Source organism: Rattus norvegicus, chromosome 4 (genome assembly GCF_036323735.1).
Source record: "Rattus norvegicus strain BN/NHsdMcwi chromosome 4, GRCr8, whole genome shotgun sequence".
NCBI classification, from domain to species: Eukaryota; Metazoa; Chordata; class Mammalia; order Rodentia; family Muridae; genus Rattus; species Rattus norvegicus.
Window position 1 is genome coordinate 15917214 of NC_086022.1, and position 25330 is coordinate 15942543.

General features: G+C 38.0%; 1 protein-coding gene across 23 annotated transcripts in view; it reads right to left on the bottom strand.

The window, feature by feature from the left end:
• Positions 1 to 25330, bottom strand: part of Magi2 (membrane associated guanylate kinase, WW and PDZ domain containing 2) — a 1483910-nt gene that overhangs the window by 638696 nt on the left and 819884 nt on the right. The gene's annotated exons all lie outside the window — the stretch shown is intronic.

Below are 25330 nucleotides of genomic sequence, written 5' to 3' on the forward strand. Positions count from 1 at the left end.
CACACAAGCTGTCACATCAGGCCAGGGTGGTGATTAATTTTCGAAAACTGGCACATTTGGCCAGGTTGCCAAGTGTTTGTTCTGAGTGCCTTGTTAAAGTTCCTGTCTGTTGGTTAGTGGCACTTGTTTTATATCCCCCAATGATTTGTTGAAGGAAACATTAATCTCCACTATTTCATGCTTGGACATTTTTCAAAGTATACGAGTTATAATTATAAAAATAAGCTACTCTTAAGAAATATGTGCTTTTAAAAATTTTTCCTAAAGAAATCAAAAATAGTAATGCATATTTCTATCCTAAGAGATTATACAATAATTCCAAAGTGCTATTGGTATTCATTTTCTTTATCATTTCCACTTTTGGACTTGATTTTTGATTCAGTGGCACTTTTGGAACATTTACTGTCATGGAAAAATTTCAACACTGAGGATGAATTTCTCTAAGAGTTGTTACCATTCAAATCATGTGAATATTTTGGATTGCAAATTAAAAGAATTCAATAGCACTTGGTTCAAAATAGAGGTGTGACTAAAAATAATAACACCATTTTCTTTCTGACTACACCTGGCTATATGAGCAATAGATGAAACATTCTTTTCCAGCATCTGGTAGCCACCGAGCTGTGAAATCATCCCAAGGTTAACTGAGCTCAATGTCACCATTGTTGTTATGCATGTTATTGTGCAGGTAGCAACGACAGCATACAAGAAAGGGGTTAGCCTCTGGGTTGGAGTAAATAACTATACTAATGCTATTAGTCATCATTTATGAAAATTGAATAATAGAGCCATCCATGAATAAAGTACTATAAGAATTCAATCAGGAAAAAAATAAAGTTTTAAAGGTAAATACTTTGTATATAATCAAAAATGAAGATTAAATCTAGTGCCATAAGCATGCTAAACAGGAGCTCTACCCTGAGCTATATTCCTATCCCCCTTTCCACTCTTGGAGTCAGAGTCCTGCTAAGTTTACTACTGTGACCTTACACTCACTGTATAGCCTCTGTGATCTGTGGATTTGGTGTTTTCTAGGCTTAGTCTCATGCTAACTGAGACTACAGCCTGTACTGTGAGATCGAACTATTTTCTCACATTCTGAAGTGCATAGGAATTCCCTAGGATCACATTAAGGTAATTAGGCCTGGGTGTGGCCCGCTATAATGGATGTAAAACAAGCTGTTAGCAGATGCTGCTGCTGGACCCTATGGTGAGCAACAAGGTCTCAGCCTGGCCTGCAGTGGGTAACTTAGGGATATGCCCTATACTGTTTCCTTAGTTTTGCTCCTTTGTGCCTCTGTCTTCGTAGCTATAGAGGTTGGGTTTTGGCCAACAACTACAACTACTTGTACTCTTGTATCACAGATGATTGGGGTACTACACCAGAGTTAAATAGCTCATTATGTTTATAGACTTAATGTCTTTGCCAAGCAATAAAGAAAGAACTTCCTTATTCTATTGTCTGAACCCTTAGTCCAAGGAAGGGTAAAGGAGGAATCCAAATTTATGAATAAGGCTAGTTAGGAAAGTAGAAACTAATTTCATGTGGGAATAGTATGATTTTACAAGCAAATATTCCTTGTTCACTTCCCATGGGAATGAGCAAAGCAATTATTTTAGGACCGAATCCTGGCAAAGCAGGTTTCTGTGCCGATGAAGTGGTTACATGGGAATGTAAAGACACAGACAAAGTTTTTTTTCTGGTCTGGGAAATTTATTTTGAGGGCAGCCACAATGAGACTATACTGCTGCCATTCCAAGTCAATAATGATATTCAGCGGTGTCTTTGTCATTCTTTCACTGAGCCTTGCTGCAAGCCATTAATCACTTCAAACACAATGAAGAGATATAGCCAATCTATGTATACTGAAATAAAATTAAATCCCACTCAGCCTTCAATAGTATTCTCTTTGAGGAGACATGATGCTTTCTGGCTAACAAGCACAGTATACACACAATAATCACTTTGCTTCTTTGTATAGGAACAGATAGTGTCACGTCCTGTTGCCAAACAGCTACTCAAAAGACAATTGGAGGATGTATTCCCAATGGTGATGCAGTGAGTTCTTGTGTGCAGGCTCTTAGCCATCCTTGACAGGGGACTTCATCATAATTCACGAAGCTTCAAAAACACTCTGTCATCTCTGAGAATCTTAGTGGTATCTTTCTCATCATGCTATTTCAAATCAATCACAACGTGTCCTGGAAACAGGTCCTCTGCAAAGCTTTGAAGTAGTTTTGATCCTGTCACAGAATTGCTACTGTGAGAGGTTTCGTGATACAGCAGAGCTTCCTTGTTAAACACCTTAAGTGGCTTTCAGATAATCCTGGTAGAACACAGAGAATGAAAGGCAGCAGACAGGCATGCACGCTGGATCAGCGCTATGTCTTTGCATTTGGTTTGCTTGGATAATAGAGGCAACATGAGCAGTTCTCATCAAAGGTAATCCACTGTGTGCCATCATCCCTATAGGTCAGATGTCTTCATTAAACTATTTCAGCTCATTCACTATAGAACCTACCCACACTTCGTTTTGGAAAGGAAGAAGTCAAAATATCACTATTTGCAATGACATGATAGTATACTTAAGTGACCCCAAAAATTCCACCACAGAACTCCTAAGCTTGATAAACAACTTCAGCAAAGTGGCTGGATATAAAATTAACTCAAACAAATCAGTGGCCTTCCACTACTCAAAGGATAAAGAGGATGAGAAAGAAATTAGGGAAATAATACCCTTCACAATAGTCACACAATAGTCATAAATAATATAAAATAGCTTGGCGTGACTTGACTCTAACCAAGAAAGTGAAAGATCTGTATGGCATAAACTTCAAGCCATTGAAGAAAGAAATCTAAGATCTCAGAAGATGGAAAGATCTCCCATGCCCATAGATTGGCATGATTAATATTGTGAAAATGGCCATTTTGCTGAAAGCAATCTACAGATTCAATGCAATGCTCATCAAAATTCCAACTCAATTCTTCATAGAGTTAGAATTGGCAAATTCATTTGGAATAACAAAAAAACCCAGGATAGTGAAAACTGTGCTCAACAATAAAGGAACTTCAGGGGGAATCACCATCCCTAACCTCAAGATGTATTGTAAAACAATAGTGATAAAAAGTGCACGGTATTGGTACAGAGAGAGGCAGGTAAATTAATGGAACAGAATTGAAGAGCAAGAAATGAACCCACACACCTATGGTCTCTTGATCTTTGACAAAGGAGCTAAAACCATCCATTGGAAAGCAGACAACATTTTCAACAAATGGTGCTAGTTCAATTGGAGTTCAGCATGTAGAAGAATGCAAATCGACCCATTCTTATCACCCTGTACAAAGGTCAAGTTCGGGTGGATCAAAGACCTCCATATGAAACCATATACACTCAAAGTAAAAAAAGAGAAAGTGGGGAAGAGCCTTGCACAAATGGGGAAATTTTCCTCAACAGAACACCAATTGCTTATGCTCTAAGATCAAGAATCGACAAATGGGACCTCATAAAATTGCAAAGTTTCACACCCATAAGGAAGGGGAGGGGGGAGGGGGATGTTTGCCCGGAAACCGGGAAAGGGAATAACACTCGAAATGTATATAAGAAATACTCAAGTTAATAAAAAAAAATTGCAAAGTTTCTTTAAGGCAAAGGACAAATTGGCAACCAACATATTGGGAAAAGATCTTTACCAGTCCTACATTGGGTAGAGAAGTAATATCCAATATATACCAAGAATTCAAGAAGTTAGACTCCAGAGAGACAAATAATCCTATTAAAAATGGGCTACAGAGCTAAACAAAGAATTCTTAACTGAGGAATACCTCATGGCTCAGAAGTACCTAAAGAAATGTTCAACATCCTTAGTCATCAGGGAAATGCAAATCAAAATAACCCTGAGATTCCACCTCACACCAGTCAGAATGGCTAAGATCAAAAACTCAGGTGACAACCGATGCTGGCACAGATATAGAGAAAGGGGAACATGCCTCCGTTGTTGGTGGGATGCAAGCTGGTACAACCACTCTGGAAATCAGTCTGGTGGTTCTTCAGAAAATTGTACATAGCACTACTGAGGACCCAGCTATTCCACTCCTGGGCATATACCCAAAAGATGCTCCAACATATAACAAGGACTCATGCTCCACCCTGATCATAGCAGCCTTATTTATAACAGCCAGAATCTGGAAAGAACCCAGATGTCCTTCAGCAGAGGAATGGATACAGAAAATGTGGTACATTTACACAATGCAGCACTACTCAGCTATTAAAACAAGGACTTCATGAAAATTTTAAGCAAATGGGTGGAAATAGAAAATATTATTCTGAGTAAGGTAATCCAGACACAAAGTAATACACATGGTATGTACTCACTGATAAGTGGCTATTAGCCCAAAAGCTAAGAATATCAAAGAAACCATTCACAGAGCATATGAAGCTCAAGAATAAGGAAGACCATAATGTGGATGCTTCAGGCCTTCTTAGAAGGCAGAACAAAATACTCATGGGAGGAAATATAGGGCCAAAGAGTGGAGCATGGACTGACTGAAAGGCCATCCAGAGACTGCCCCACCTGGGGATTCATCCCATTTTTAGCCACCAAACCCAGTCACTATTGCTGATGCCAAGAAGTGCTTGCTGACAGGAGCCTGATGTGGATGTCTCCTGAGAGGCTCTGCTAGAGCCCTGCTGATATAGATGAGGATGCTAAAAGCTGACCAGTGGACTGAGCACAGGGAGGAGTTTGAGAAAAGACTGAAGGAGATGAAGGGCTTTGCAACCCCATAGGAAGAACAATAATATCAACCAACCAGACCCCTCAGAGCTCCTGCGGATTAAACCACCAACCAAAGAGTACCCATGACTCCATGTGCATATGTAGCAGAGGATGGCATTTTCCACCATCAAAAGGGGGAAAAGGCCTTGGTCCTGTCAAGTCTCCTTTCTCCAGTGTAGGGGAATGCCAGGACAGTGAGTTGGGAGTGGGTAGGTGGGAGTAGGAGCATCTTCATAGAAACAGGGGGAAGGGAGAAGTGGGGGATGGGAGAGAGAGGAAAGGGATAACATTTCAAATGTAAATACATGAAATATCCAATTAAAAGAAACAAATAAAGCACAGCCTGCATTTATAGGTTGTTTTTGCTGATTATTTTCATGAAGCACGGGATGGACAAAGGCTTTTACTGGCAATCTGTCCACAAAAAGTAACTCTCAGCAACATTATTCTTTCAGTCACTACAGAAACTGGAGCGTTACAAAGCAGCAGCCTAGAACACAGGTGCGTCGTGTTTATTTGATACAGACCTTACATGGTTAGGATACATTAATGAACTTAACTTCTGAGGAATCCTGATATACTCCAAGACAAAGCCACAGTTCAGTGAAATTCACTGATATTGTACTTTCAAGGCCAAGTATATTTTGAATATGAGGGTTCCGTGGTAGAGTAACTGAGTCATGTGCAAGCTTCTGGGTAACCACTGCTTGCCCTGAGATATGAAGGAAGACAAAAGCACAGCAGAAAGCTTACAGAGTGAGAGACATAACTGAAAAAGGATCCCCTGAAACGTCAGAACCATATGTGGTTTGTTTATGAATAAACTCTTTGTATAAACAATTTAGAAACACTTTGATTCATGTTGATCACAGTTCGTATCTCAAATGCAGACCCGTGTTACGAAATCCCCCTCTTTGCTGGGTGTGGTGGAGCCTTTAATCCCAGCCTGTGGAAAGCGGGGTACAGCAAGTCTGAGTTTGAAGCCTGCCTCATCTACATAGCAAGGAGGCCAACCAGACCTGCAGGATCAAACTGTCCCTCTCAAAAATCTTCCTATTTAAACAGAAAAATGTTCACTCTGTTTTATGACTTAGTCAATCTTCCAAGAAGTGAGAAAACTTTGAGCCCTCAATATTAGGAGAAACAGGCAAAGGGAGAAAGAGACTACAACTGGCTTTCAAGATCCAGAACATTTAAAATCCCCTTACACAATTCCAGTCTCAACAATGTCTCCACTTAGGTAATAGCAAACACTTTGCTTGCATGGGCTTTGCTGTCTAAACAGTGAACTGTAAGACAAACACCCCTTAACCAAAGTCTCTTCAAGAATGCTGTCTGACTCCTCCCACAACCCTCATTCCATTGGCCTTAGACCTCCAGATCTTTGAGAGTCAAAGTCTCTTTTCCTTTCTCTTAGTATTCCCTATATGTAACATGACTAAGACATAATTATAAGATAAATAAAAGTAATTAATGATCAATATTATTCTTGACAGTGACTCTTTAAAATATAGAAAGTATTTAGCTGGAAAGACAATAGTATATTAGCACTAGGAGCTAAGACTAGAATTGGCTAATCAGAATGTGTGATTCTACAAAATTCTCCAAACCTATATTATTAGGGTTAACAGATGTGGTTTAGCATGTTAAAATACACGTGAAGAACACTGATTCTTATGCCAGGTGCCTGGGTAGGAAATTAGGCTTTTGTTTATAGGTGCATGACATTGGAAAAATTTTAAACTTCGTGTACTGTTAACAATTTCTGCAAAACTGGGATAGCAAATTCCCTTCCTCGCAATGTTTTGACTATTAAATTGGATGATGCTCACAAGCTGCCTAAAATAATATCTGGTACAGAGTAAACACTGTATAAATATTGTTAATTAGATAAATAATACCAGCACCTTCCCATCTGAGTGTTGATTAAACCTGATCCCAGAAGCTGCACTTCCCATTGCTTATCACATAGGTTGTAATGATGAAGCATTTTTGGGGGAAGAGTTATAAGATAAATTTGTAAATTAAGGCTTTGAGAGGTTTTATAAGGATACATTCTTATTTAAAGGTATCTTTACCTAGGTATCTGAAATCTATTTCATTGGGGATGTCCTTTTCCTCTGACCTCATAGACAAGGTTCTAGCTGACAAGTTCTAGGAGTAACTATTGTATATTTGTTGCTTCTCTGCCCATAATTAATTATAAATTTACACATATTGATGAGGGTGTGGATTTTGGCTCGGTATCTTTTGTATTTAGCTTCTATTTAGTGCTTAGTGTCTTGTCATGAGGTAAGACCATGAGGATACATGATCTTAGGAGGGTTACATAGGACTTGACAAACAGTGCTGGGAAGGAGGCTGAACTTGGCTTTCTTATGGAGTTAGCTGTGCACTGCTTGTTGTTCTCCTGTCTTCACTGAGAGAGGCCTAACTTCTCCTGGTGTCCCCGTGGGTCGCTCCTGCCGACTCGTGTGTAGGATGGTGCCTGGCTTTCTTTGCTAGGTAGTACCACCCCAGCTGATTCATGTTCGCTATCCCGACTACTGAACTGAACTGCTGGTGGATCCTTGCAGCTAACCTGTGAACTGAACTGCTCATTTCCAGAAAACACAGACAGAAGGTGCTCCAAAGAACCTTTAAAAACAGATCACTTCTCTCATATCCTTTCTTCCCCATTACTTCTGGTGAGTGGTGGGCTAAAAGAATGGTTAAAGCATTTAAGAGCCAATATTAAAAATAGGATTAGAAAACATTAACATTTTAACCAGGCTAGAAATTCTAGCCATGTGTTCAAAATATAGTAACAATTACTATTCTCTTCTTGTTCTGACCTTAGTAGCAACATTTTAGTGGCTTTTGTGTTTTTACTAATTTATTTTTATTTTTCCACTAAATAATGCTATTTAAATAGTCCATACTTGTATTTCAATCAAACTGACAAAGATTTCATTCTATTTTTATTAACCTTGAGGTTTTTATTCACCAGAAGAAGGAGAAGAAGGAGAAGAAGAAGAAGAAGAAGAAGAAGAAGAAGAAGAAGAAGAAGAAGAAGAAGAAGAAGAAGAAGAAAAAGAAGAAAAAGAAGAGGAAGAGGAAAGGGAGGAGGAAGAGGAGGAGGAGGAAACGGGGATGGGGACATACAACAACAAAAACAATCCCCAAAGATTTGGTAAACATTATTCCAAAAATGGACCAATAAAGAGAGAGAATAGAATCATTTCTCATCAGAAGACTGTAAATCAAAATGAACTGTGAGCTTGTACATGATGACAGTTTCCAAAAAAAGATCAAAAGCCTTGTCAAGGATATAAAGGTAAGGATCATTTAGAAAGGCTGGTGGGATTATAAGCTGATTTATGTCATGAAAAAAGTTATAAAAATTACCAAAGAATGAACTACCATATGATCGATAAACCCTTCTTCTAGCAATGTTCTCAAAGGGTATTAAATCAGTACCTCAAAGAAATGCCTCCACTCATGTGCCCATTCTTACATAATTTACAGTAGCCAAACTATGAAATAACTTATGTATCAATCAATGTATATATGGTGACCGATAAGTAGTATGTATATATGCTTTACCCTTGAAAGAGGAGAGGGGGGTCCACTTTGGGGCAGCGCATAGACTAAAAGAGAGAGATATTTTGACCTGACAGCACGCAGAGACTTGGGAAACAATTATGGTAAGTGCAATAAAAGGGACACAGAAAAACATGTACTGCATAATATCCCGTACAAGAATTGTAAAATGTTCAAAACATGCAACAAAGAGTAGAACAGAGGTTATAGGAGAGGGCGCTTGAAGAAATCTGGGTATGTTGTGCAAAAACAAGAGTTCCTAGTATGTAAGATAGAAAAGCCCAGAGAGCTACAGTATCATGACTCTGTATTATTGTAATCATGGAGATATGCTAAGGATATAGACAGTCTCTCAAAAGAAAAAGAGGTAGTTATAGGAGATAGATTTGTTCATTTAAGTATAATCATTTTACTATGTTAAGCATGAATTAGTTTATGATGAAGATTTGTTCTGAGAACGGTGTTGTTAAGCAATTTTGTCCGTGTGTGAGCATCACAGAGTACACTTACTGGAATTAAGGAGACTGCTCCATGAGGCACTATGGCAACGTCATCATATATGTAGTCAGTCATTACCTGAAACACTGTAATGAGGCCATGGCTGCATGTCTATAGACACTTCACAGTGTACAATTTATACTCTATGTAAAGTGTGCACATACTTTAAATATATATATTTGTCACATTTTATATTTTAATTATATACAATTTTGACAAATACCTTTTCGATAAGCATGTGTGTGCGTGCGTGTGTTTTTTAAAAGCAGGAAGATGGGAGAAGTGCCGTCTCCTGGACATGATTTGTCTGTTGCACACATAAAAGAACAGCAGTTGCATGAAACCAAGCCAGGTAAAAATTCCAGTTCAGATAGAAAGAGGGTCTTTTGAAGCCCTGCCCTTAGCCGAGTAACTGTTGGCAGTTGAAGGATGCAGGGGAAAGAGAGCTCCTTTTCTTTAGGAGGGTAGCACTGATAGATTGTCCATGCGCTAGTGGACGGCCCCGTTATTCATGCACAAATAACTAACACTAGCAGGACTCCGAGTGGTAAGTAAACAAACGTTTTAGTCTGAGGAAAAATGGCCCAGAGGTTCATATATTTGTACACTTGGTCCCCAGCTGGTGAAACTGTTTGGGAAAGATTAGGAGAGGGGTGGCCTTGTTGGAGGAGGTGTGTCACTGAGGGCTGGCTTCGAGGTTTAAAAAACCCAGGCTGTTCCTGGTTAGTCCTGTCTCTGCTGTGTACATCTGGAACAAGATGTAGGCTCTCAGCTACTGCCCCAGTGCCATGCCTGCCTGCCGCCATGCTACCGCCATGATGGTCATGAACTAGCCCTCTGACACTGCAAGCCACAAATAAAATTATTATTTTTTCTATAAGTTGGCTTGGTGCCCTCTCATAAGCAATAAGAAAGTAGCTAAGATCACCAATCAATCAATAAATAATTTGAAACAGAAAAATAAAATCATCTCAGATCAAATGACTCTGGCTAGATGCACAGACTTAGAAGCTTCGAATATTTAAAGGAAAGAACTATGTAATGGTCTCTCAAATTTCAACTTCATTATCTATACACTGAAATAAAATCAATTATCTGCTTCAGTACAATGCCATATAACTTTTTAAGAATGATAAAATATGAATAATAGGTTAAACTTTATCTAAAAACTGTATTGAGCTACATAAATGTCTACTAGTAAGTTTTTATATTTAGCCAGAGGAAGGAAATGAAGCTGATTTTTGTTTGCAGTTATTATTAAATCTTGTTACGTATTAAAGACAAGAAAGAATTCTTAAAAGTCAAGAATAAAATAAACAGCCCGATTAAAAACTGCGTCAAAGACTTACACAGATAACTTACTAATGAAGACACATAGCAGGTGGCAGACATAGATAGAGCACACTGTGTGTCAGCAAGGACTGTAAGTTAAAAGAACAAGGTAACAGCACGTGTTCCCAAGTGGCTGCTTTATCAATAGGATCACCATTAAGTGAAGAGATGGGGCAGCGGCACTGCTCATTTGCTGCTGGTGTGAGTGCAAACCCTAGGACCACTGTGATCTTTTTGGCAAATTCTTTTAAAGCCAAGCAAACTAGACTGTATCTTGATCACATCTCTTGATATATACCCAGAGAAGATGAAAACTTGACGCAAGTGTGCATAGGGATGTTTATAGTAGCTTTGCTGACACTTGAAAAAATTCAAGAAAAAAAAATAACTCTTTTAGCTGAATGGGCAAATGTATACAGCCACGTTGAAATATTAGTCATTGCTGTAAGTGAAATGAGGAACCAATCAAAGAAAGTTCATGTAGGGAAGCTGGTGTACGTGTTCGTAAGTACTAGATGTATACATGGGAAAAGGATACATGCTTTATGACTTTAGGCATATGATGTTTTAGAAAGGCCAAAACTAGAGATGTTTTCCTGGCCCCTGGAGGCTTTGCAGTGATGGGAAAGAATTGAAGGCAGGAAGGGACAGATTACAGGTTATTGACAGGGTAGAGCAGCCAATTCTTAGGAAACATAATGAAGCTGCACACTGGTTTGAACTGGTAGGATGCATATCCAGAATGAATGCCAATGCAAACTCTAAGTCCTAAAGGAAAGTACCCACAGAGGTCTGTCTCTAACTGATAACTTAATAGTGTGTGGGGAAAGCACAGACATCGCTCAACCTTTCTTTTCCAAAGACCAACAACATCAATTGAGCAATGGTCACTCTATTTTCTAGAAGAGGCTGGATAGATTCTGCATGAGTTTATATATATATAAACTTTATATAAACTTTATATAATTCATCAGAAAATTGTCTTGGCTCATAGAGACATTTTCCAGGTACTTTAAGACTGAGATTTCAATTGGATGATTAGGGAACCAGGGGCAGCTCCACAGACCTGTGTCCATTTGACCACGACACAAGTGTAAACACAATTAAGAAGAAAACACAGTGAAGAGGAAGAAAAGGGTTTTTGACAAATGTTGCCCTAGAAATTAGACATTAATGAGCAAATATAAGACAAAGAAAGGCAAACTACATTTCACATATTTTACAAACATTAAGGCTTAAGCCAACAGTGGCATAGAGGAAAACAAAAGAAGCTCATTGTGACTATGAGCTCTACAAAGAGTTCTTGGACCAAACAGCACATGAATAACGGGTAGAAGGCAAATGAGTATCCAGACTTAGAGAATTGGAACCACAAAGAGAACAGTGAGAGAACTGTATTTGCAAACCAGGCACCTGACAGGAAACCAATATCTGAAATAGGAAAGAGCTTAAAATTCAACTATTTTAAAATGATATAATGATTAGAAAGGGCAAAAGGTCAGAGAAAAATATTTTATCATAAAAGTTATTCAGATATCAATTAAGAATATGGAATCATGCTTGACATCTCTAGCTTTTGCAGAAATGCAAATTAACACTGCAATGATATATACCTTTATACACCCTTTAAAACCACTAAAATGAGAAGCAAAATTACAATAACAAAGGAAGAAGCTGGATCCCTCATACATCAGTGGCGAGATAGAGAATAATTTGATGACTATTTACACATGTGTATGTTTGTGGGTGTGTATACATTTATCACACGAACAAACTTCTAGTATAGATCCCCGAGAAATGTCAAGTTCTGTTCACAGGAAGTCTCCATATGACCGTAGCAATCAGTCATGCCGTGGACCTGTCCTAGGGATAACACGCATTTCTATCCTTCAGTGGTTAATAGTTGAATGACCTACTGTATTTCTCATGAAATGCAACCCGGGAAGAAAGCCGTCAAACTATTAGTCAGGGAATAACCAAATGAAACACTGCATGGTCAGGCTAAATGAAAAAGTCCAGTCCCCAATGGCTGCATATTGCATGTTTTCATCCATAGAAATTCCTCACAATGACTCGGCTATGGATATGCTGACGGTTGGCTGTTGCCAGGAGCCAAGCAGGGGAGATGGGTGAAAGGGAAATTCAGTCCCTATCAAAGGACAACCTGGGGATCACTGTGGTCAAAGTAAGGACTGTGTATAGGCTTTGCAAATATCAGTATCCTTGTGAAGAACTGCAAAAGAATAAACAGAACCTCTAAGTTATTTCACAACTGAATTTGAATCTAATATTCCTTCAAATAAAATGTTTAATTTAAAAACTTATCTAAATGGTTATACATATTCAACAACCACCCCATTCTCTCTATTCATTCAATTATACCTCTTCAATATGCTAATGCTAATGTATTAAAACAACATTACTTTTATAAAATAGGCATTCGCCCTGAATTCATTTAAACTCATAATCTCATAAAAACACTAACCGGATTTGAATAAGTTTTTAAAAGGAAAAAGACAATATTAGGGGAAATGGGCCTTTAAAATTAAATATTAAGTAACACTCTCAAAATATAGCTTCCAAAGAGAGAAAGCATGGGAAACAGAGAAAAGAAAGAAGAAAGTGTTTCAGGCTTGTGAAGAGATACTCTGCACAAAGGACAATGCTGTTGATGTTTCCTGATTCTACTTCAGTACAGTGAATGGTGAACTCCCTTTGTGGACGTGGGATGGACTCAGACATCAGCCTGTTAAGGCAGAAACCAACACTAACCACACTTGTTACAATACCATCATTTTCATTTCTTGCTATAACTCTACAGTAAGAACTTAGGCAGAAATATGTTTTTAAAATATCTACCATTTTCTAAAGCTCTGTCCTCATAATTCAGTGAAGCTGAAAACACTCTCAAAGGGACCAAGAGGTTGCCCATTTCAACAGGTTGCTGGCCTCTTATACTTTGGCTTCTCTTTTCCTTTGACATGAGTAGCATGACCAGGTATTTCTGTGTCATTCCTCTTCAGTTGGTCATCATAAAAGGAAATGGTAACAACGACTTGTGACTTGATCCCTACCATTTTTATATACTTGAATATTTTAGATGTAAACAAAGGTTTTCATCATTTCTAACAGGGTGGAAAAGCACACAGGTAAGTACTACAGATTACACTCAGATTGAATTGAACCATGGTTTTGATGTGTTTTCTTGTTTTTCCTTTTCTCTTATTGATTTCATATCCTTTTGTCACTTGTGGAGATTTTTGTTTGCCTAATCAATTAATCGGTTTTGAGACAGGGTCTTGCCAGTCACCCAGGCTGATCTTGAACTCACAATCCTTCCACCTTAGCCTTTTGAGTACTTGAAATATAGACATGTATCATGCACCACTGTGTCCACTTTATGGAGATACTGATAAGCCATATTGGAGATGCAGAGGCATTTTCCAAGTCTCCTGGTTGTGACAGCTGGTTAGATAGCTTGGCACAAGTATCTGTGGTTCTCATGAAACTTATTAGGTCTCTAAGCAGCCCTTGCCACCAAAAGCTATAGGCTCCATCATTTCTCTATTTTACTGATGCTGTCACCCTCTTGTGCTCTGAATATAAAGCAGGAGTATGAAGCATTACTCATTCACAGACCGGTTCTTGCCAAGTCTTCCACAACTGGTTCTCCCTAACCCACTCAACCTTTAGGAGGCAACCTCTCCGACCACCATGGTGATGCTTAGGTAGACTACAGGCTTCTAGAAATTTCCAAATTACAACCTATTCCACCACTGTCCTATTAACACTCCCCAACTGAACCTTTCTGCTTCACTTTCTCCTCCACTTGCACCTTCGACTGTCAGTGTTTTCTGCCAACACACAATGTGCTTGATCCTGAGAGTCAAAGGAGGACTCAAAGTGACTTAAGAGTACTGTGAACAAGCTGTCACAAAGGTGTCTGGTTTTGAGTTCAGCCTTTAGGAAGGAGAAAGAGAGTCACTGCATGTTTGAGGCCAGCCTGGTCTACACAGCAATTTTTAGGGCAACAAAAAGTTGCTACAGCACAAACAACAACAACAACAACAACCCCCAAAAAAGCAAACAAACAGACAAAAACAACAGCAAAGAAAACAATAACAAAACCTAACCCAAGTACACGTACATGAAATGATTTCACTGGACTCTGAGAATAACTAGGTCTGTGGTATAAAGGACATTATCAGTTGTTGAGAGAAAGGTAACAGGGTAGCAGCATTCAGGAAATGTACATGATTAGGTAAATGTCGTGACCAGATTTCCAGACAAGAGTATCACCAACAAGGCGAAGGTTATTTATTTATTTACTTGCTTATTTAGAAGTAGTGACTGGATAAAGAAGTCCTGAGACTTTACACATTGAAGGATGAAATGTAGAGAAAGTGCCCTCCCGCATTTTGTCATTTTCTAAATGGTATTTATGGGGTGTGTTGCCATAAGGTGACAGAATGAGGTGCTGGCAATGTTTTCTCATCGGTAATAGGGATTCCTTCTAGCTGTCTACCTTTTTACTCTTGCCTTTACACTAAAACTCCTATATAGGAATAGAAGTAGTTTCTTCTATTCCAGAGAACCCTGTGTTTTTTGCTCCTCCATTGATTTTTTTTTTGTAACCCATGAATAACTACCAGTTGAAATTGGGCGAATCAAATAAGATTCATATACTGAACATCATCAGAACTTTTAAATAGCTCTTTCAACCAATACAATTTCTCATTTATAGCACAGGCAAATCATTTTTAATCATTTCTAAACAACTGCATTTTATCTTGCAACATAATATATGTTGTCCTATTCCAAACACGTCAGATGCACTGTGTCTATGTCCTTGAAGCTCACAGTGACTGAAAGAAAGTTACATAAAGGTATGCAATAGTGAGGACCACCAAAGTTATGGTGATCAGAATTGGTAGAAACAGCATTAGGCAATCTCAGCTTGGATCTAGAAATTTAGTAATAAACAACACTACAAATTTAACTGGAAGTCAAAAAAGGGAAATGAGAAGCACGTAAGCATGCCAGCATTTAGTCCTTTTCCCATTCTCCTCTGTGGTTGCTGCCACTTGGTTACCAGGGTTACCCCCTAATTTTAAATAAAGCCAAGGTTTTGTTTGCACCTTGCAACCCTTTCTGGCTTTATATAATATCAGAGATGTTTGCCAACTCATTGAAACTATGGTATTAAGACAAAATTGAGGTGGCTATAAAGTATTTTTTGGTAGTAAGTGATGCTTTTTTATTAAGTTTTATTATTACATATACAATTCGTAATGAATTTTGACTCCCCTCCTGGTTGTCAGGGTTAGCATACTCAATGGGGAAGAAAGAGTTGACACTACCATTAACTTAGACTTCGATAAAGAAACAGGCTAACTGTGTAAAGCAGTGTTACTAAGAGTTATATAAATGTGAGTGAACCATAGACTTGATTTAAATCTTCCGAGATGTCATGGCTAATTTCCCTTTTAATGGTTATTACAGAATTCTCCAGGTTCCTTTCAAAATGACTCTAAAAATTTATCACAGCGCAGCTCTGCACAAGACACAGAGTAGATATGTCCTAGCGTCACTCGGACACTTTCATGGGTCTCAGGCAGCAATAATCTTCAGGTCTGTTTAAGGTGAGCCATATATGTTAGTGTAATACTTCATATTTTGTCAGTTTGTAACAAGTGGGTCCAAATACAAAGTAACCAGGAAAGTTGCTGGGATAGGATAGGCAACTTACATGGCCAATCTTCTTGTCTACCAATCTATTACTAGAGACCACAAATACTAATGTATTACTGAGAAGTGAATGCATTCATTCATATTATATGTACATACATGTTAGCACACACTTGTGCATACTCCAAACAGACATTCTTTTTTGTCTTTTCCAATAGTTATCAATATGTCAGCATTTATTCTTATTTATGAGACATTATTTTTAAATTGTTTCTTCTGGCACATATTACATATATATCTATATGTAATGTAGAACAGAAGTGACAGACTATGAAAAATACATTGAAGTATAAAAACATTTATGTATACACATTATAGAATTGGAATTTTCACCAATTTCATCTACTGCTTTGTATATTCATTATGTCGAGGAAAAGAGCATTTATTTCATTTCATAACAGTGTTAGTGTAGGACTGGTATCAGATGGACAAATCATTTATTAAGAAAAAATTCTAAATTTCATTTTCACAAGCTATTTATAAATATATAATTACAGTGATGTTACACATGCTATGATTTTTCTTTTTAGGTGTTTTATATTTTTAAGAAAGTACACAGGGGGGACAAAAATATTGACTGTTCATACAGAACAACTTATGACTTCATTAAAAGTATGCATCTTTTAAAAGCCATTTAAGTGAAGCATCCATATAGTTCTATCTTTCTTAATCCACTTATTCTAAGAATTAAACGTACGCTGTAACTTCTGCAGTACAGAGCAGTGAAAACCACTGCACTTTATACAGACACATATTATATCCTCTTGAAACTGATATGGAAGCAGGCATAGATCGCTTGTATTTCTTTTTTTTTTACAATAAAATACTGGTTTCTTGAGTATGTGTCTTTTTTTTAAGTAACTCCTTGGAAGGGACCTTGGTGCTACCGTCAGTGTTTTTACTCATCTTGCCATGCTGTACAGACTGCTTAAATCACAAATCTTCACTTCAAATTGTTAATACTTTCAATATGATATACTTTTTACAAGAATAAAACTGATAAATATTACCAGTTTTTATTCTTACCACCTTAATTCTAAGTATATAACATGCTATTTCATGTGGTAAAATGGTATGTGAATTCACTTTGAGGCATATAATTTCATCGCTAACATGATTCTGGTTACTGCATATTACTAATATATTTTATTTCACCTTATTACTTGTCTTTTGTATATTTGTTGATTTAACTTTTCACACATAAATAGTATTCCAATCATTATGGGACATTTCTTTGCCCCATATTTCTGGTTATTTTATTAAACCTATAAAGTTAGCATTAATGATTAAGCTTTTAAGGTTCTGGATAGATAGTACCATGTTACTTTTCTAAAATTGTTCACAAAAATGCTTGAATGAAAATTCATTTTTAAGAATATGCTATAAAAGCCTTTTTGGAAATGTGTCACAAATGGTGAATGTCCCGAAATGAGAAATGTGTCATATAGAGCAGAGGTGGACAGAAGATGAAGAATCCATTACAACTGGGGTGAGATATGCCATGCTTTGCCTAGATGTCCTTGAGTTATTCACCGACATTACAATCAGATTGGAGGAGCACAGCCAGGACACATGTTCAAGACTGTCAGGTGCTTTGTGACATTTCTGAGCACTTAATAGCAAATGGGGTTACAAGCTGAGTATCCTTGAAAACTAAAGTCCTTGTCTTAGACGCAGAACATAACAACTCTTTTTCTCCATCAATTTATTTATTCACTTGACATACCTATCACAGCTCCCCTTCTCCTCCCAGTCCCAGCCTCACATAGCCCCTCTTTACATTCTTCTTCCCTTTTCTCTCTGAGAAGGAGGAGCTGTTTCTGGGTTCCAACCCACCCTGGCTCATCAAATCACTACAGGACTGGACACAACTTCTCCCTCTGAAGCCAGACAAGGCAGCCCAGTTAGGAAAACAGGATCCATGGGCAGGCAACAGACTCAAGGACAGCTTCTGCTCCAGTTGTTGGGGGACCGCATGAAGAACAACCAGCATATCTGATACATATTTACGTGAGGAGGGAGGTGGGTAGGTCCAGCCAGAATGCTTTTGTTGGTGGTTTAGTCTCTGGGAGCCCCCAGGGGACTAGGTTAATTGACTCTGTTGGTCTTTCTGTGGAGTTACTATTTCCTCCAATCCTTCAATCCTTCCCCTAACTCTTCCACAAGATTCCTAGGGCTCTGTCTAATGTTTGTCTGTGGGTCTCTGCATCTGTTTCAGTTAGCTGCTCTTGGAGGACAGTTATGCTAGGCTCCTGTCTACAAGCATAACAGTATCATTAATAATGTCAAGGATTGGTTCTTGCCCATGGGGTAGGTCTCAAGTTGGGCCAGTTATTGGTTGGCCACTCCCTCAGCCTCTGTTCCATTTTTACCCCTGTACTTCTTGTAGGCAGGACAAATTTTGTGTCGAAGGCTTTGTAGTTGTGTTGGTGTCTTTATCTCTCCACTGGGAATCCTGATCCTCCATGCCACAAGGACACCTGCTCCACTATGTTCACGGCAGCTTTATTCATAATAGTCAGAAACTCGAAACAAACCAGATGTCACTTGAAGGAAGAATGGATGAAGACAATGTGGTTAATTTACACAATAGAATACTACTGATTATGAAATATAAGGACATCATGAAATTTGCAGGCAAGTCGAAGGATGTAGATAATAGCATCCCAAGTGAGGTAACACAGACCCAAAAGGACATGCATGGATATACTCACTTGTAAGTGGACATTAGTCATAAATACAGGATATTCATGCTATAACTACAGTCTCAAAGAAGCTAAATTGCAAGAGGGTCCAAGTGAGGATGCTTGAATTTCACCATGAACAGGAAATAAAATAGTCAGGAAGTGGCTGGAGGAAGGAAACTAGATGGGAGAGGGAATGAGGATCAGTTGTTGGGAGAGCTGGGGAGAGAATGCCAAGAAAGTGAATAGAAACAGGCAGCATGTGGGGGTGGAGTGGGGGGATATCTTTATGAGTGGCCAGAGACCTGAGATGGGGGAGCCTCCATGGAGTCTATGAGGGTGACTCTAGGCGAGACTCCTAACAGTGTTGGATATGGAGACTGAAGTGGTTACCTCCATAGCAACTCTTAAAGCTAGAAAGGAAATTCCTTCAAGAATTTGAGTCTCAGACAAGTGTATCAACAAATTAATAGGATGAAGGGGGTGGGGAAAGAATGTATAGCTGAAGAAAGTAACATGAAAATAAATTATGGTAATCGTAACTCCTTAAACTAATTTTATATAGTCATTTCATCTATTATGTTAAAAGTCACTGATAAATTACTATGTGAGAAGTATTTTTCTAAGTACTAAGTGGTAATGAATCATGGTGCTTAAAGCTTAGAATTTATTTATTTATTTATTTATTTAATTATAAAGTTCCAAGTGGTTGTAAGTATATGATCAATAACGAACCAGTAGCATAAGGTAAACATGGACATGGATACTGATTTCTGCTCCAGGTTAGAGGATTTATTTATGCTCACTTGTAAAATGAAAGCTGAAGGGTCACCCCTAGATCAAAATAAATTGAATAACAAACGTACTGAGTAAGCCGTCAGCTTCCACCCCAATGTAGACATTATGACTTATATCTGTCTAGAAATTCATACCTTCAAAATGTGCTCTGGGCGAGGGAGTTAGAGGAATCTTAAACTAATGATGCCACGAAGGCCATGGAAAAACAGATGTCAGCCAGAGTTTAGCAATCCAGAAATAAGATTATTTTTAATTGAAAATAAGAGAAATTTCTTAATGAGGCACAATAGTTAAATCAGATTCGACCTACGTAATATTCTTTTGGTTCCGTAACAAATGTGCTTAAGTTAATTGTATAGTTGCCTCGATTGTTCTTTCCAATTACTTCCCTACTCATTTCTGATATTTTCTGTTGAGATCTGACAAAATGGTCCTTCAAGAATTATACAGAATAAGTCTCAGAAGGATGAATTCCACTGAGAATCCAGCCATTGTGCTGTGACACACACTCTGTATGCTTTGACATCCTAAGGAACATTGTCAGGAGCCATCCGTTGACATCTATGTAGCTCAGCTGAATGATGCCTGAAAGTCTTACAAAGAGCTTCCAACGTGGGGATACCACAGGCTTTTATGAATACTAACTTTCTTCTGCATTGTTTGTTGAGGCTAAAATGGTGGGGCCACCTCTACTTTCCCATGGAACGCACATTTTCAGAGGTAAGGAATCCATCTAGTGTTTGAGAGACTGTTAATCTCTGTGTTACAATTTCTGTAATACTTGCTGCTTTAACACCTATAGATTGCCATTTCCCCTCTAGAAGTAAAGATAAACTTAGGGCTTTGTCCATGTGGGCAAGTATTCTACAATTGAGATCTAACTTTGGGTCGTTCTTCTTGTACAGACAGATATACCATCATGGTGAATCTCTTCAAGTAAACAGAGAACCTATCTTAAGTGACATTTAATGGTCAGAGCTGTGACTTTAACCTAAGTTTGAAAAGAAAACAAATTGTGCTTTGCCCACAATCTAACCTTTCCATAAAATGCTTAAAGAAAAACTTCTTCACATGTGTACTGAAGCCAAAGATGATGCAAAAAATGCTTCCCAAAACAAGAACAACAACATCCTCTGTGAGATTAGCTTTATCTAATAAATCTTTATCCAACCAGCTAATTCAAAGAACATAGGCTGGCCTGACCACCCAGTTCTCCCACAGACTAGACCACCAACAAGGGAGTTTACGTGGAACAATTCATGGCTCCAGATATATATGTAGCAGAGGATGGCTTTGCCTGACAGCAATGGGGAGGGAAGGCCCTTGGTCCCGGGTAGGTTTGATGCCCCAGTGTAGAGGGATGTTGGAGCAGTAGGGCAGAAGAGTGTGGGCAGGTGGTGGAGCGCACTCATACAGGCAAAGGGGATGGGAGAGGAAGGATGGGGGGTTGGGGGAGGGGTAACCAGGAAGTGGGATATCATTCTATATGTAAACTAATAGAATGACTAATAAAAAAAACGATTTAGAGAACAATATACAGGGAGAAGTGACAGATTACGCTAGAGTTACCAGGTCTAACTGTTAATGTATTTTGAAATATTTTCTTGAGATTGAAATCTCTAATATCACCCTGATGTGTGCGACTGCTTTTTGTTGTAATGGCTTCCAAATTCGCTTTTCTACCTCAAGAAAATTGCTCATCGCTTCCATGTCTAAGCCTTGTTTTCCCCACAGTGCTGCACGTTATGTCTCTTTCCTTAGGAAATAGCCAATAACTTGGCTCCCTCCAACCTCTCTCTAAGGAGATACTGTATGCCTTAGAGCAGCAAGGAAAAAAAAACTTTAAATATAGACTGTGCAGAATAATTACAATAAACTCTTAATTTTCTACGGTGGGTAAAGTAGAGATAACGTCCAACTGAAGTCCACAGTCATGCCCCAAATTTCATTTCAGAAAGCAATTTCAAGTTCTCATTTAAACAAGCCTGTTATTTGCAGCAAAATTGGCTGATGTGAGCTTTGCTTCTTATTTCCAGCCAGCCAGAGGGTAGAGCTAGGAACACACGAAGTAGAAGTGCCCTCGAACTCAGTCAATTCTCAAGGAAATGAAAATTAACTGTTATCATTTGGCATTGTGGAAAAAGAATTCTACAGGATGTGTAAACACAGCTAAAAGCATGCGATTTTTACTGTCTTCAGATGCTAAATGACCGCTTTTAAGTCCTTATGTGGGAAGAATCAGATTTCCTTTATCTAGTCTGTGATTACTTCAATCCAGAATGCTAAACTATAGTTAAATGGATCCATAAGGCTCACCTTCTATATTTCTATGTGATCATATCAATTGGAGAGGGGAGGGTTCTAAATTAAAGATGGCAGCCTCTACCTTAGCATTTCTAACTGTTGGGAAACTCCTGAAGAATCATGTTTGAGGTTGTAATTCCCAAATACAAGTGTGAATATGCACATGTAAAAACTTCCATTATTCCTTCAGCCCTTTGCATATTCAAAAGACCAATAAAGGGCATCAGAAGACAGCATGGTCTTTCTGCTGATAGCCAGTCAATCAAGGAACACTCTCCAGAGTAGTCATGTTCAATTATCCAAATAAAAGTGTAGAGGTGTGAGGAAATGTCTTTAACAGAACAGAAATCTGCATGTTGCTTGGTTTGCACTGGACATAACACTGAATGTTTTTAAAGTAAGTAAAATCTTGGCCCCACCTGAGAACTGCTGAGATAAAAACTCCAGGTTAAGTACTGACATCCTGGCTTGGTGGTGGTGATGAGGGCCAACGTCTCACTGTGTGGCCAAACCTGGTACGTATCTTTCCTAACTATGCAGCTGAAGCTACATGTATCATGTTGTATTCATGCTACTCTAGATCCAGCTTTTCAAGTTCTGGGAATACATGTGTGTACCTCTCCCCTTGCCAAAAGTAAATATTCCAACAGTCTTTTAGGTGATTTCTATACAGGCTAAAGTTTGTGGAGTCCTCCATTGCAAGAAATGACCCTTCGGTGTTGTCTTAAGTTAAAAGACACTCTGGAAGATTATGCAGCAAATGTTTCTCAATGATGTTTGTGTATAGTTGTCTACTGAAAGCTTGCGATAAGGGCTCAGATTTTGAATGACTATTAGACTGTCAAGCATGGCCACCTTGAAAATGTCTTTCTAACTGCTTGAATGTGCTTGTGGTGGTGAGAATTTGAACTGACAGCCTTGTATGAGCTGAGCATGGTCTCTATTCCTGACCTACATTCATAGACCTTTGTGAACATTGGATAGTCACGCACTTTGCTCTCCTATTAGCTGATCACCATCAATTACATAGAATGCAAACCTTACACAATGTGCTACTCTCTTTATCCTCTTCCTAGATTGACAGTGTAGTAGCAACTCATTCTCAATGATAATACTTTAAATATGTTAAAGACTTGCAGTATTCAGTCATATATATTATAGCCACAATATACTATGTATAAAACACTAATATGTATTTTATATTTATTATGAATAATAAAATATTGTATGTTATACAACTAATATACAAGTAAAATTGTATTGATATCATTTATATCTTTCAGTATGCATAAAAATAATTATAAATATGTTCACATGTTCATGTAGCCTAGCAAGTCCTAAGGTCTGTAATCAGCAGGTTGAAGACCCAGGAGAGCTGCTAAGTACTTCCAGTCCAAGGTGGTCAAATGATCATATGATAAAAGTATCAGTTTAAAGGACAGAGCGTGACTAAACACCCAAGAAGAGCCAATGTTTTAGCTTGAGAGGCCAGATAAATGCACCAAATAAACCCAGCAGTCAAGAAAGCAAAGAATAGCAGTAACAGCTACAACAAAAACAGAAACTCTGGCTCAGCTTAGAGTACTTAGCAGAAACTCCCTCTAACAGACAGCCTTGTTTTATCACCATCACCAGCTCATTCAGTAAGGCCCCCACACACTAAGGAGGACAATGTATTGTATTCATACTACAGATTCAAATACTAGCCTCATTCAAAAAGATTCTTTGATCACTATTCTTGGTTGTCAACTTGACTACATTTATGATGAACTAATATCCTAAAATGGAGGGGACACCTGACAGGGATTTTTGCTTAATTTGTAGTAGGAATATCCCTCCTAATCTGGATTGTGTGAGGCAGGAAGGCACACCTTTAATCCAGATCTTTTGGGGTAAGAATATGTACCTCTAATCTTGGCCACGCCTTCTGCTGGGATCCTATATAAGAAAAGGAAGAAAGAGGCTTTTGTTCTTCTTCTTGCCTTCTTTTGTTCTGCTTGCCCTCCCCTTGCTAACAAATACATTCTTTCACCAGCATTAGAGCCTCCTTTGGGATTCCAAAGTCTATGGAAGCCTGGCTGGAACTTCCTGCCTCATGGACTGAGATCAGATTCTTGGACTTTCTGCTCACACAGACATTATTGGATTATCTGGACAACAGCCTGTATGTCATGCAAAGTCCCCTTTATTTGTAGGAGATTCATTCTATAAATCTTGTTACTCTAGAGAACCACAATTAATAGACATCTTGACAGACTCAACCAGAGTCTCAACATGTCCAGCACCTTTGGTACAGTCAACACAAAGGAATTTACAGCTCTTTTCATTTTCTATAAAAGTTGAACAAAATAATACTTCTAAGATGCTCCCTATTTTGCGTTTTAGTCAAGATGGGTTTAATAATGCTCACAAATTAAGCAAACACAGCGCATAGGATACACTAAGGAATGTGCTGTGGGTTGAAGTTAAAAGAGTCAGTGTTGAACATGGAATTCTGTGGCTGGTGGTTAGCCAGTGTTCTTTTCTCTACAGGGAACCAATGAAACATTTTAAGCTGGAAGTTAATGAGTAGAGTGGCTTTTGCATAGTACAGATTCAACTGGAAATAAATTGAAAACATCTATTCAAATTGAAACCATTTTTATTGTAAATTGTAGCGTGGCAGAGTTAATTATTTTGACCTCAGGTAGACTGAACTAAAATCAAGAAAACATGATTTTTTTCCAAGTAAAGGAATTTCATGTTATCAGCTGAAAGATCCCATGTTTATGCATGCTTAGTATGTGTAAGGTAGTGGTGACGATATAGAAGTCATGAATACTTCCAAATGAATAGTTCTGAAAGCTAGTATTTTAAAACAGGCAATTAAAAAGGAAGAAGTTCATCAGTTCCATGGATTTAAGGATTATATTGGGTAAGCTATATAGTATCTCATTTTTTCAAATTTGACTACTTTAAATTTTTTAATCAATGTTTTAAAAAAATTTGTTTTATAGTTTATGAGTCTGGAACTATAAACTTAATATTTTCAATAATTAATTAGCCGATAAAATGATGTAGCATGGAAAAAGAAACTGCAAGTTGACAAAAATCAGAAAAGAGACCGCAGAGAAATACTCAAGGGATCACATTTGACAAAGGACATATTGGAGGCTGGAGAGATGACCCAGCATTTATGAACACAGAAGGCAAGCTTAGCTCTCGGCACACATGTCAAACAGGTCACATCAGCATGTTACTCCAGAGCCAGGGAATTAGACTCCTTAGGCCTCCAAGGGCATCAGAATTTATGAACAAATAACCACACATAGATGCATGCACACACACATATATATATATATATATGTACATATATAACAATTAATCCTTAAAATGTCATATTGATATATTTATTGAAATATCACATCATAAATAAAATATATATAAAACTATTATACATCAGATAGAGAAAATTTAAAATATAACTATTTCCTGGAGACTTTATAATATAATAATTGTACATGTAAGATAGAGAAGCACATGGGCAATTACATACATAAATAATTTTGGAGAAAAAGTTAATTATTTGATAAGTTCCTGAAACCTGAATAGCTCCTAACAATAGAAAG